This window comes from Ranitomeya variabilis, chromosome 2 (assembly GCF_051348905.1).
Source record: "Ranitomeya variabilis isolate aRanVar5 chromosome 2, aRanVar5.hap1, whole genome shotgun sequence".
Taxonomy (NCBI): Eukaryota; Metazoa; Chordata; class Amphibia; order Anura; family Dendrobatidae; genus Ranitomeya; species Ranitomeya variabilis.
This window is the reverse complement of record NC_135233.1, coordinates 739,679,383-739,694,281: the sequence shown is the minus strand read 5'-3', so window position 1 is coordinate 739,694,281 and position 14,899 is coordinate 739,679,383.

The following is a 14,899-nucleotide window of genomic DNA, read 5'->3' as shown; positions in this document are numbered from 1 at the left end:
CACCACTCAAATTTTTTTAAAAAATTGCAAGGTATTGTTATAATGATACTGACCAGGTAATTTTTAAGGAACAATGAAGGCCATAAAAACACCTCCCACACACACTTCCTCAAAAAAATTGCGAAATAGTTTGGTTTGTGTAATTGCACTGCACTTGGAATATTTTTTTTCTGTCTTCCAGCAAATTACATTGTAAAATGGATGGTGTCATTCAATAGTACAACTCGTCCAGCAAAAAACAAACCCACGTATGTGGGCAGAAAACGGAGATAGGATATACAAAAGTCTAGTTATCAACATATATAAAAAATTACAAAACCATGGTGAAAATTTGTTAATGTTTATTTTATATACTATTTTACATCAAGGGGTTAATGAGAAGGCAGAATAGGCTTGAGGGCTACTTGCAGGGGTTCCACTAAGTTTCAGCTTGTGGCAGCTGGATCTTTCTAGCACTACAGGCTGAGTCACACAGGATGTTGTTTGGAAAAAGTGACAAGCGAAGATGTTGCCTGGAGGGAACGGATCAAGACAGAAGAAATAAAGCATAGAATGGGTTTTTGTTCTTTGTCATGATTTTCTATTTGTTTTCACCCATGTTTGATGTGCACGTAACATAAATTTTATAAGTTAATAAATATTTATAATTCAACTATTAAATCACTGTATTGCACATTGCTTTCTGGTTATGTAGCATTGCCATCAAGAATCAAGCTAGCCATTTTCTGAGTAGGAAAATAACATAACATATCGAATTTACCATTAAAACTTTCTGTATGTTAATAGAATCCAAGGCTGGTAGATTTGGACAAGTCTGATTCAACAATAGGTTAGAGTCACCCCACCGTATTTTCTCTCATCCGAGAGAATCGGGTCGACTATGCTAATCAGAGTGTGATCCAATTTTCTCGAATGAGAAGAAAAAAAATTCTCCATCTTTTCCATTCTGTCAGTCCATGAAAACTACAACGCACTCAGATGTCAAGAAAAAAAATCATACATGTCAATAAAATAACATTGGTCCGAGTGCGATCCGATCTTTTGTCAGATGGGACTTGGACCAAAAAGACAGTCATCTGCACGTGCCCTTAACCTGAGAAATAGAAACTGATCTGCAGTACTCAGAGACTGCTGCTACACATTGAGCAGATCTGTGCTTTACAGCCCCATTAATTTGTATATCTGGCAGCCGCTAAAGGCAATGACAGCTGATCATTGGGTTGAGAGTGTCTGCCCCCCACCATTCCTGTATTGAAGACTTATCCTGATATAACTGTTTTCAAATGTAGGACAAAGTAGTACGTACATTAGGTGTGAGAGTGTGAAGCGAGCACATAAATTGAACACACACAATAGTCATCAGATGCTAGCTATATATACAGCCGGCATCTGCTTGTAAAAGCAGCAACCAGTGAGAACTTCAATTGCTAGTGTTTAGCCATTTAAATGCCTAAGTCAAATTCTGACTGCAGCACTTAAAATGCAAGTCAGCAAAGGACGACTGTTCAAACTAAGTCCCACTGTTCGGTGTTTCATGATGGTGCCAATCATTTAAATACACCTTCCCACCTGCTTGTTTCCCCTCTATCTCCACTCCCCCCTTATTTGATTAAAAGCTCTGGCTTCATGGAGCAGAGAAGGGTAGATACAGATGGAAAACTAGCCTGTGGGATGGTGTATTTAAATAATAGGCTCCACCATGAAGCACCCAGCACCTGAACTTGGTTTGAGCAGTCGTTCTGTGCTGACAGAGGCCCTTAAAACACACCCTTGTGTCCCCTTAATCTCCATCCCTCTCTTCTTTGAGTGACAGCTTTGGTTTCATAGAGCCATAGAAGTGTGGAGATAGATGGAAACTAAGCTGGTATGAAGGTGTACCAGTGAACTCAGACTAATGGATCATTTAAGATATAGTCGGGTTATACTTTCTACTGATTAGGATTGTGTACTTTTCATTAATTGGAGGTTCTCCATCTACTGTATATGACTTATATTATCTCTTTATTCCCTTCAGCAATCCAGAAATAAAACTACCCTGTGTTTCCACACTCTGCACTAAAGTGATTCAGGTATAATATTTTCTCTAGAATTTTTGGTATATGGGTATATTTTTGCAGTTATCTTTGGGCACCCTTGTCTATACTTCACTTGGTGCACTACTACTGGATTTACGTGTTAATAGCATAAGGACTTGTGTGTGAATGAAACCTAAAGGTAAGTTTACATTGCTCCATTATGCAACATTAAATGACCTATGATAGGTAAATATCTACTGATTAGCAGCCATTTAAATTGACTGTCAGCACAGAATGACTATTCAAACTAAGTGCCGCCTCTTGGTGCTTCCCGGCGGGGCCACACATTATAAGGCATCTCCCCACCTGCTTGTTTTCCCTCCTTCTCCATTGCCCCCTCTTCTTTGATTGACAGCTCTGGCTTAATAGAGCCAGAGAAGGAAGAAGATAAATGGATGCCAAGCAGGTAGGAAGGTGTATACAAATGATTGGCCAAGCCATGGTGAATTGAGCGCCTGTATTTGGCTTGAACAGTCATTCTGTGCTGACACGGACCCTTTAATAGGCAGTTTTCACAAGGAAAGGTGCACTGTTGTAGATTGTTGAGAGCACATGACTTGCCATTATTCTTGGCAGCACCAATCTTATTTACACAGGATGATGTGCCACAAAAATTATGTAGTAGTAAGGAAAACTGGGAAAAGGAAGAGCGCACAATAGGGTTATAAATGTTAAAACAACACAGAACCAACATGGATCTGCTCACCTGGTGGTGTTGCAACAAAGCAACATGTAACAAACTCATAGATCAGCTGCTGCAAGACACAAGTCCAAAGGACTAAGAGAATGAACATATCCAGTTGAAGTGTCACTGGATGCGCTGCTGATATTTATATCCAACAAATATTTTCCTTGAAAACTTTGACTTTATGTACCATTTCGAGGTCAGCGCAGGACCTCTTCATTAGGACAAAAATGTAGTGGATCCTTGTAGTAGATCCTTGTAGCAGATGATCTTATTTATATGTGGTCCTTCTTTAGGACCACATATCAAAAATAAAAAATTATGATATCTTGGGCAAATCAAACAATAATTTCACCCAAAAAAACAAGCATTTTTTATTTGTTGGGTGATCAGTAGCCTGTTTAGACATCATAGTGAAACAAACATTCCAAGGAACATTTGTTCATGGTAATCTTGAACAAATAAATCTTAAAGAGACTCTGTACAAGTACTGCGGCTCAGTGCTTCATGGCAGAGCTCATAATTTAAATACACCTTCCCATCTGCTTGTTTTCCCTCAATCTCTGCCCCCTCATCTTTGATTGACAGCTCATGCTTCATATAGCCAGAGAAGAGTGAAGATAGATGGAAACCAAGCGGGGGGAAGGTGCATATAAAGGATTGGCTCCGCTGTGAAGCACCGAGCGCCTGTTCTTGGTTTGAACAGTCATTCCGTGCTGACAGAGACTCTTTAAGGTTCATATAAGATGCCAGTGACAAGGTTATGTATCGTTCCCCACGCTGGGTAACAGCCTATTAGTCATGCCAATACTATTATTTCAAGATGATCGTTAATTTTATAAATAATCTTCTGTAGGCTCCATGGACACAACAGAGATGGGTGCATGGTGCCTGTTCAGAAGCACACAGGATTCCTGATGGTAAGTACTATGCAAACATAGGCAACCCTTGTGATGCTGTTTGGTGCCTGCGTATTGTACTGTATTATGGAGAGATTCTCTTTTAAAGGGAAATAATCACCAGGTTTTTGCTATCTCATCTAGGATCAGCATAATGTAGGAAAAGAGATCCTGATTCCAACCATGAATAACTTAGATTACTGTGTGCAGTAGTTGTGACACGCAATCAGAGTTTTCAGATGTAAAGTGCAGCAGAGCTAAGAAAGCTAAACTAGCCCATAGTACAGTTTTCTAAGTACATTATCTATTTACAGTAACCTACTTATCAGAAAAGGGGGCTTGGTTGAATGATTTGACAAGAGGGTGTTGGTCCCAGAAGTGATAATGTCCTAATGATAAAACCTTTATTGTAAGTAAACAGCACACAGCCTGACAAGTGACCATCCGTGAGTTAAGTGTTTTAACACCTACATCATGCTGACCTCAGATTAAATAGCAAAAACTTGCTGACAGGTTCCCTTTAAAAGCAATACGTCTAGAAAAGAATACGCCAGTTATACAATGTATGCTGGAACATGTCACATTTTTTTCTGCTAGATTCATACAAAATGAAACAGAAAAAAAAGTATACACAAATAAGACCAGCGCCTACCAAGGGGGTAAACATATACAGAGGCTTGTTAAAGTATTCACAACCCTTGGCTTTATACCCATTTTGTTACATTGCAACCTGTGTTTAAATATTTTTGGAATCCGATTTGTGTGTGATGTATCAGCACCTAATTGTCTCAGTTGGTGAAGCGAGAGAAATATAGGCATAAATTAAATTAATGGCCTCAAACAACTAAATATTGGAAGGTGCATATGTATTCACCCCTTTTGTAATGAAGCCCCTAAAAATTTCTTGTGCAAGCAATTCCCTTCGTAAGTCACGTGCTCACTGAAAGGAAGTCCCCCTGCATGCAATCTAAGTCACATGGTCTGCCAGCATATACACACCTTTTCTGAAAGTCCACAGAGGCTGCAACACCATTAAGCAAGAGGCACCACTAACCAAACAACACCATGAAGACCAAGGAGATCTCCAAACAAGTGAAGTACAAAGTTGTTGAGAAGTACAAGTCAGGGTTGGGATATAAAAAAAAAACAACAATCTTTGATGATCCCTGTCACGATTCACACCGTGACTGTCAAGATCCCTTAGCCGCTGCCCACAATATGTCATGGATTGGGGTGACTTTAGACCAGCAGACGGCTATCACATGTGCAGGGGGGCTTATCCTAGTTATCCCTCCACTGCCACAATGTGATGAAAAAACACACACGAGGCTATTGACCTCTTGTTTACAGCAGGGGCTTATTTTAGGTATCCCACTGCTCTTCAATATACCATGAACTGCAGGGATTTGTGTCTATCCCGCTTACAGTTCCACTTAACACTTGCAGCTCTCTGGCGCCCCCCTTACTCTCAGGTCAGATTAGGTACTGCACCTGGGGTAATTAGTCGCCAGAAAGGCTGCCTGCTATGTACTGGCTATTGGGCGCACTACAGCAACGCGATAACTACTCCCACTCAGGCAGGAACAATAATTATCAAGCCGCAGTCGCTACAGTGACCCCCCAACAGCCGGCACACGGTAAGCTGCCACCAGCGCCGCTTAAACGGGTTCGGCTGCTAACCCCCAAAATAGTAGCATAATTCCCTTCAGAGACAGGGTACGGTTTAGGGCAGGAAGAACGAACTAGTATTAAAGAGTATACCCCATAAATGATTTTTAGGCAGTGTTTATAAAATATTTTACAAAGATGTTACAAATGAGACAATTGCAAATATGTACAAGGTAATTATGAAAATAAAAGGATTAAATGAAGAAAAGATAACACTCACATATTCTCAGATCATTGCATTGCAGGCAACCAGACATCCCAGCTCATTTGTCGTGCTGCTCAGGCCTCACAGGAAAAGACAAGAAGAAGGAGCTGGGGATCTGGCCACAAACTTAAGACCTACAGCTAGTGACATCACAGAAAGGGCTGGCTTTTCCAGATCCTCCTACCTTTCAGTCTGAGTACTTTGAATACAAATTGGTCTAATGCTTATAACTCCGTTCCAGTACATATCAGAATCATAGCACACCCAGCATTCAGCTTGTATTAACATGAGCTTTCTTATGAGATCAAATATGTCCTATTATTTACAGAGCAATCCCTACTTCTTCACCAGAGGGAGCTACAAGCCTGTGATTAGAGTCATTGATAGATCCACCGAGAGAGAATAAGAACATCTATTTTCGTGTTTTTAACGTAAACGGTTTGCGTAATATCTTACAAAAATGGAACAAAAGACTTTCATGATTCTAGAAGTTTCTCTAACAGTTCCTGCTAACACAAATTTCCCTTGCAGCTATGACCGTCGTAAATACCTTCCATCAATAAAACTCCCCCACAAGGCAAGCTCTTCTACACAGACAGATAGAAACACAGGGAAGGAAAGAGAACCAGAGAGAGGGGGGGTTTAGCCCCCGCATGCTAGCAAGAAAACTAACTTATGATATTTCATACCATATCGTGACACCTCCCCCTTTTGGCATGCGCTACGGCGGCAGGACCTCTCGGTATGCCTCCATGCGCACCTCCGTGGGTTCACCCTGGCGGGAGAGTCCATCTGCATTACCATGCTCTTTGCCCGCTTTGTGTTTAATGGTGAAGTCAAATTGCTGAAGGGCAAGGCTCCAGCGTAGCAACCTGCCATTGGTTCCACACATGGTGCTTAGCCAGCGCAGAGGGTCGTGGTCGGTCACCACAGTGAAGGTGCGCCCGTACAAGTAGGTCTGCAAGCGCTGCAGGGCCCAGACTATGGCCAGGCACTCCTTCTCAATGGTGGAGTAGGCCACTTCCCTCGGCAAAAGTTTCCGGCTCAGGTACAACACGGGGTGCTCTTGGTCCTCCGAGTCCACCTGGCTGAGCACAGCACCAAGGCCAAACTCGCTGGCGTCGGTCTGTACCAAGAATGGTCGACTGCTGTCGACTGCTTTCAACACAGGGGTGTTGCACAGTGCGGTTTTCAACGCCTGGAAGGCCCCCTCACAGCCATCTGTCCAGTTGACGATGTGGGGTAGCTTCTTCCTGGTGAGGTCCGTCAAAGGTTTTGCCAGGCTACTATAGTGCTGCACGAAGCGCCTATAGTACCCTGCAGTGCCCAGGAAGGACATCACCTGTTTCTTGTTCCTGGGAGTGGGCCAGTTCACGATCACGCCCACTTTGTCAGGCTCTGGCTTTAGGGTGTTTCCACCTACCCGGTGCCCCAGGTAGTGAACCTCCCTCATGCCCATCTGGCACTTTCCCGGCTTGATAGTCAGTCCTGCTCGGTGAATTCGCCCGAGCACCTCCTCGAGATGCTGCAGGTGTTCCTCCCAGGAGGGACTGAAGATGGCAATGTCATCTAAGTACGCCACAGCGTACTTCTCCAGTCCCTGAAGCAGGAGATTGACCATCCGCTGGAAAGTGGCAGGGGCATTCTTCATGCCGAAGGGCATGACCGTGGACTCGTACAGTCCAAAGGGTGTGATAAAGGCGGACTTCTCCTGCGCCTCGGGGCTCAGGGGAATCTGCCAGTATCCGCGACTCAGATCCATTATTGTCAGGTATTCTGCGCCAGCTAACTTCTCAAGCAGCTCCTCGATGCGCGGCATTGGGTGCGCGTCAGAGGCTGTAATGGCGTTGAGCCCCCTGTAGTCCACGCAGAACCGGGTGGTCCGGTCCTTCTTTGGCACGAGAACTACAGGTGAGGCCCACGCGCTCTTTGACCGTCGAATCACCCCCAGCTGTAACATCTCATCGATCTCCTGGCGCATAATCTGCTGCACCTGGTCAGAGATTCGATAGGGTGTTCGCCGTAGTGGGGCGTGATTCCCTGTGTCCACCTCATGGACCGCTAACTCAGTCCTTCCAGGCCGGTTGGAGAACACGACCCGGAAGGGTTCCAGCATGGTTTGCAACTGCAACCGCTGTGGTTCATCTAGCGAGGCGCTCACCTCCACGTCCTCAATGGACCCACGGGCCTTGGCTTGGGCCAGCATGTCCAGGAGGGTGTCTTCCTCCCCGTCTTCGGGTAAGCTGCAGACCGGTAGGACGAAAGGTTCACGTTCGTGATGAGCCTTCATCATGTTGACGTGAAAGGCCTTTCGCCTACCCCGAGTGTGGTCAAGCGTGACCACATAGGTGACCGGGTTGAGCTGTTGGTGGACGACGTACGGGCCCTCCCAGGCTGCCTGAAGCTTATCCGTTGGTACAGGAACCAGCACCCACACCTTTTGACCCACGTGGTAGGTCCGCTCCCGGGCGTTTTGGTCGTACCAGTGCTTCTGATCAGCCTGAGCCTGCGTCATGTTGTCATGCACCAACTGCGTCAAGGTCTGCATCTTGTCACGGAAGCGCATGACATACTCCACTATGGACACTTCAGAAGGGTTCGGCTCCTCTTCCCAGGATTCTCTTACCAACCCAAGGGGTCCCCGGACTCGCCTGCCGTATAGGAGCTCGAAGGGGGAGAACCCCGTCGAGGCCTGCAGAACCTCTCGGTAAGCGAATAGCAGGTGTGGGAGGTACCGCTCCCAGTCGCGCCCTTGTGTCTCAACCAGCATGCGTAGCATCTGTTTGAGGGTACCATTGAAACGTTCACACAAGCCATTGGTCTGTGGGTGATACGCACTCGATACCAGGTGCTTCACCTGCATTTTCTTACAGAGAGCCTCCATTAGGTGAGACATAAATTGGGTCCCTCGATCTGTAAGCATTTCCCTGGGAAATCCTACACGTGAAAAGATGGCCAACAGGGCATCCGCCACCTTATCTGCCCTAGTTGACGACAGAGCTACTGCCTCTGGGTACCGGGTAGCGTAGTCTACCACAGTAAGAATAAATCGCTTTCCAGAGCTGCTGGAGACGGCCAGCGGGCCCACAATGTCCACCGCAATCCTCTGGAAAGGCTCCTCTATCACTGGCAAAGGGATCAGGGGAGCCTTAAGAGCAGGCCCCGCCTTCCCCACTCTTTGACAGGTGACACAGGAACGGCAGTAGTTTGACACATCTGTCCCCATCTTAGGCCAATAGAAGTGTTGAGACAGCCGGGCCTTAGTTTTGCTGATACCCAAGTGTCCAGCTAGCGGGATCTCATGGGCAATCCGCAACAACTCACCCCGGAATTGCTGTGGGACGACCAGCTGTCTTTCCCTCAACCACTCCTTTTGTGATTCTCCGGGTACTGTCTCCCGGTACAACCTTCCTCCTTCCCAGAACACCTTCTCCTTATCAGTCTCGGAGAAGCGCGTCCCGGCAAGTTGTCTCAAACTCTCTAGGCTCGCATCTGTGTGCAGAGCGGCCTGAAACTCCTGGCTAGGGGAAGCCAAAAGCGATGTCAGGGTCCCTTCCCCACGGGAGCCCTCTGGGACCTGCACTGGGTCCGCCTCTGGTTCAGTCACACTGATGACTGAGGAGGGTCCGGAAGGCAGACAGGTATCTGCGTTCCGGGCACTCTGACTGCGGGTGACAGCAGCTACGTAGGCTGTCTCCCCGGGGATTTCTACAGACCCAACAGCCGACGCTGCTATGGGCTCTACCTCCCCATCCACCCCCATTACCTCAGGAGCATTGCTACTTATGGGCCAGTTACCTTCCTCGGTGGCACTGGTCAATTGCATGGCATCACCTTGCTCACGGTTCCCATGTATCTCCCCATTTCTTGTAGCACCGACACTTGCCCCTGCTAGGGGTTCCTCAGCCGTCTCACTCCGCAGAGCGACGTGGCTGAGCACTCCTGTACCTATGGACACATCAACTTTCACAGAAACATTATTATCAGATACAGTTGGCACAGGTACAACATTTTCACCATCAATCCTAGGGAAAAAATGGTTAACAGATGCATCACTACAAGATAAAGCATGGTCAGGTAACACATGCGATTTCCCATCATCATCATCATCATCATCATCAGGGTTAACTTTACCCTCATTAGTAGATTGGGGAGGAGGGTCATCCACGAAGTATGCAACCAACCTCCCCAAATCAGTCCCCAACAAAACATCAGTGGGCAAATTATCAGACAGCCCCACTTCCTTCACCCCGCTCCCGGCACCCCAATTAATAAAAACCCGGGCCATCGGTAAGGGACAGCTGATGCCCCCAATCCCAGTGACAGTTAGGGTTTTCCCCGGAATGATTTCTTCAGGGGCCGCCAGTTCGGGTCGGATGAGGGTTCGTTCAGCCCCGGTGTCCTTGAGGCCTGTAGCAACACGACCTCCCACAGTGACGGGCTGTACGTTGTCACACACCCTCCCAACCACACCACCCACCAAAAGAACAGCTGCATTAGGCCCTGGGGCCTGGGATGAGGGGTTCTTCTGCTTGGCTGGACATTGGTGACTGAGGTGTCCAGTCTGCCTGCAGTGGTACCACTGCCGAAGTTCGGTGGTAGGTCTGGTGCTGTTGGCCACGGGGACAGGACCTCTGGTGTGTTGGCTGGCAGGGGTACTGGCGTTGGCTGCAGGCTTACCCCCTCTCCAGCTGGTGGTGACTGGCTTCCGCACTTCCGATCTACGGTTGGCCTCATAGGCATCGGCAATCTGCGCTGCTTTCGTCACGTCTTTGGGTTCTCTGTCCATCACAAACTGTCGCACCTCAGTTGGGCAAAGACGGAAGAACTGGTCTTTGATCATCAGGTCTCGCAGCTGTACAAAGGTGGTCACTGACAGTCCTTGGGTCCACTGGTCAAAGTGGGTCCCCAGTCCATGCACCACATCACTGTAACTGTCGTGTGGGCCACGTTGGAGGGTCCGGAACTTTTTACGGTACACCTCGGGTGTAAGCTGGTACTTGGCTATCAGAGCCTGCTTGATGGCCTCATAGTCACCATCTTGGTCTTGAGGGAGTGCAGCAAACGCTTCCAGAGCTTTTCCTCTCAGCCCTGGTGTCAGGTACCGTGCCCATTCTTGTGTAGGCAGCTGGTACTGCCTGCAGGCTTTCTCAAAGGCCCGCAGAAAAGTGTCCAAGTCCCCATCCTTTTCCATAACAGGAAAGTGGTCGGGCCGGGGCTTTGGCGTCTGAGCGCTGCTGGGCTCACGGCTGGACTGGGACGACCCCTGCATTTGCAGTTGGGCCATCTGCAGCTGGTACTCCCGCTCCGCTTGGGCCTCTCGCTCGGCTCGCTGGGCCTCTCGCTCAGCTCTCTCGGCCTCTCGCTGGGCCTCTCGCTCGGCTCGGGCCTCAGCCTCCTGCCGGTATTGCTGAATCAGCTGCCGACGTCCCTCATTTTCGTCAGTGGGGAATTCTTTCAAGGCTGCCTGCAGGTGGGGGTCCAATTCGCCCGGATTGCTAACGGGGCGAGCATTCAGTGGTTGGACCTCTGCTGCAGCACCATGTTCGCTGGTGCTGGCATCTGCGGCTTCTGGGCTCTGTGAGTGGTCTAGAGCGGCTTCCCATTGCATCAGGACTGCGACCAGTTGGCTTTTGTTTTTGTTTGCATACTCAATGTGCTGTGACTTGCACAAGGCCACAAGGGTGTCTTTGGTCTGCTGCTCATAAAAGGTTTCTCCCAGCACAACCATGGTTGCCAAATAAAAGATAGGATAGAAAAACGAAGAAAAAGGGAAGGGATAATTACCAGTACACAATTGTCTCACAACTAATAAACACTGAGTTCGTTCTCCAAACTTATTTGCGCAGAGTTCTCGCAAGAACTTTCTGCAAGTTTTTAGTGAGAGGAATGATTGCTCAAACCAAATCACTAATGCTCTAATATCCCACCGCCTTGCCACCAATTTGTCACGATTCACACCGTGACTGTCAAGATCCCTTAGCCGCTGCCCACAATATGTCACGGATTGGGGTGACTTTAGACCAGCAGACGGCTATCACATGTGCAGGGGGGCTTATCCTAGTTATCCCTCCACTGCCACAATGTGATGAAAAAACACACACGAGGCTATTGACCTCTTGTTTACAGCAGGGGCTTATTTTAGGTATCCCACTGCTCTTCAATATACCATGAACTGCAGGGATTTGTGTCTATCCCGCTTACAGTTCCACTTAACACTTGCAGCTCTCTGGCGCCCCCCTTACTCTCAGGTCAGATTAGGTACTGCACCTGGGGTAATTAGTCGCCAGAAAGGCTGCCTGCTATGTACTGGCTATTGGGCGCACTACAGCAACGCGATAACTACTCCCACTCAGGCAGGAACAATAATTATCAAGCCGCAGTCGCTACAGTGACCCCCCAACAGCCGGCACACGGTAAGCTGCCACCAGCGCCGCTTAAACGGGTTCGGCTGCTAACCCCCAAAATAGTAGCGTAATTCCCTTCAGAGACAGGGTACGGTTTAGGGCAGGAAGAACGAACTAGTATTAAAGAGTATACCCCATAAATGATTTTTAGGCAGTGTTTATAAAATATTTTACAAAGATGTTACAAATGAGACAATTGCAAATATGTACAAGGTAATTATGAAAATAAAAGGATTAAATGAAGAAAAGATAACACTCACATATTCTCAGATCATTGCATTGCAGGCAACCAGACATCCCAGCTCATTTGTCGTGCTGCTCAGGCCTCACAGGAAAAGACAAGAAGAAGGAGCTGGGGATCTGGCCACAAACTTAAGACCTACAGCTAGTGACATCACAGAAAGGGCTGGCTTTTCCAGATCCTCCTACCTTTCAGTCTGAGTACTTTGAATACAAATTGGTCTAATGCTTATAACTCCGTTCCAGTACATATCACAATCATAGCACACCCAGCATTCAGCTTGTATTAACATGAGCTTTCTTATGAGATCAAATATGTCCTATTATTTACAGAGCAATCCCTACTTCTTCACCAGAGGGAGCTACAAGCCTGTGATTAGTCATTGATAGATCCACCGAGAGAGAATAAGAACATCTATTTTCGTGTTTTTAACGTAAACGGTTTGCGTAATATCTTACAAAAATGGAACAAAAGACTTTCATGATTCTAGAAGTTTCTCTAACAGTTCCTGCTAACACAAATTTCCCTTGCAGCTATGACCGTCGTAAATACCTTCCGTCAATAAAACTCCCCCACAAGGCAAGCTCTTCTACACAGACAGATAGAAACACAGGGAAGGAAAGAGAACCAGAGAGAGGGGGGTTTAGCCCCCGCATGCTAGCAAGAAAACTAACTTATGATATTTCATACCATATCGTGACAATCCCCTGGAGCACCATCAAATCCATTATCATCAAATGGAAAGAACATGGTACCACAACAAACCTGCCAAGAGAGGGCCACCCACCAAAACTCTCAGCCAAGTCAAGGAGGGCATTAATCAGAGAGGCAGCACAGAGACCAAAGGTAACCCCGAAGGAGCTGCAGACTTCCCAATGAGAGACTGGAGTATCTGTCCATACGATCACAATAAGTCATACACTCCATAGAGGTGGCCTTTATGGGAAAAGTGGCAATAAAAAAGCCATTAATTACACGAAAAGATTGTAAGGCTTGTTTTGAATTTGCCAAAAGACATGTGGGAGACTCTCCAAATGTATGAAGGAAGGTGCTGTGGTCAGATGAGAAAAAAATTTTACTTTTTGGCCACCAAGGTATACGCTATGTCTGACACCAAACCAAAACAGCTCATCACTCCAAGAATGCCATCCCCACAGTAATACATGGTGGTGGCAGCATCATGTTGTGCGGATGTTTTTCGGCAGCAGAGACAGGGAAAATTGTCCAAGTCATGGGGAAGATTGATGGTGCAAAACACACATGTATTCTCATGCAAAACCTGTTTCAGACAGTCTGATTCGAGACTAGGACAGAGGTTCACCTTCGATCAAGAGAATGGCCCAAAGCAGACTGCTAAAGCAACACTCCAGTGGTTAAAGGGGAAACATATAAATGGTTTGAGTGGACTAGTCAAAGCCCAGACCTTAATCCAATTGAGAATCTGTGAGAAAGCCATCTAACTTGAAGGCACTGGAGCAGTTTTATACCTTGAGAAATTGAAATAATCCCAGTGACCAGATGTGGAAAGCTCATGGAGACTTATCCTAAATGACTTGCAGCTTTAATTGCCAAAAAAGGAGGCTCTACAAAGTACTGACTTTAGGGAGGTGAATAGTTATGCACACTGTTTTCAGTTATTTTGTCCTGTTTGTTGTTTGCTTCACAAAAAAAAAACAAATGTGTTTTTTTGAGGGTTTGCATCATTTCATGTAAAGAACATGCCTATATCTGTGAACATTTGTTTTTCTTTTTATTGTGAAGTAAACAAATAGGACAAAATAACTAAAAACTTCAATGTGCATAACTATTAACCCCCTAAAGTCAGTACTTTGTAGAGCCTCCTTCTGCAGCAGTTGAAGCTGTAAGTTGCTTTTGATAAATCTCTATGAACTTTCCACATCTTGCCACTGTGATTTTTGCCCATTCCTCATGGCAAAACTGCTCCAGCTCCTTTAAGGCGGAGGTTTCCTCTGAACACCATTCTTCAAGTCTGAGCACAGATTCTCAATTTGATTAAGGTCTGGGCTTTGACTAGACTACCCCAAAACATTTACACGCATCCCTTTAAACCGCTGAAGTGTTGCTAATGAGCCAGACAGTGACTGGCCTGGGAATTTTACAGTATACAAAGTGGACTTTGCTGGCTGCTTCTTACTTCAAGAAAATATTCCAAGCTAAGTCCCATTGAACTGAGTTCATGGCGCTGTTTGCCCTTTTGACTTCTGAGTGCACTCTGTGGACTACAGTGACCAGACCTTTTTTCTTGAAAGCAACTCCGGTAGTACCATAATGAGTGTAACCATTTGATCTGCTGGAAAGTTGTAAATTCACAAGCTGTGTGCACAAGGATACTGGCATAAAAATAACTTATTCAGCTGCACCTGCTAAAGTGACAAATTAAATACAAAGTATTTGAACACCGTTACTGCTGCATTTTTTAGTTATAAACTATTTAGTTGTTACACATGTGACAAACCTTCAACCTGTCAGTAGGGGCACATAATAGAAATGCTCATTTTACCTTACATGGGTTGTCTGGCAGCCCCAGTAACTACTGTAATCAGTAAGTAAACCAAGCAGTAAGGCTAAGTTCCCACGATAAATATTTGGTGCGTTTTTGACATTACCGACTTTCTGCAGCATTTCAGCACCAATTAGCTAAAAAAGATTACTTGTATTTTTTCATGGTGTTTTTGAGTGCATTTGTTTACATGCATTT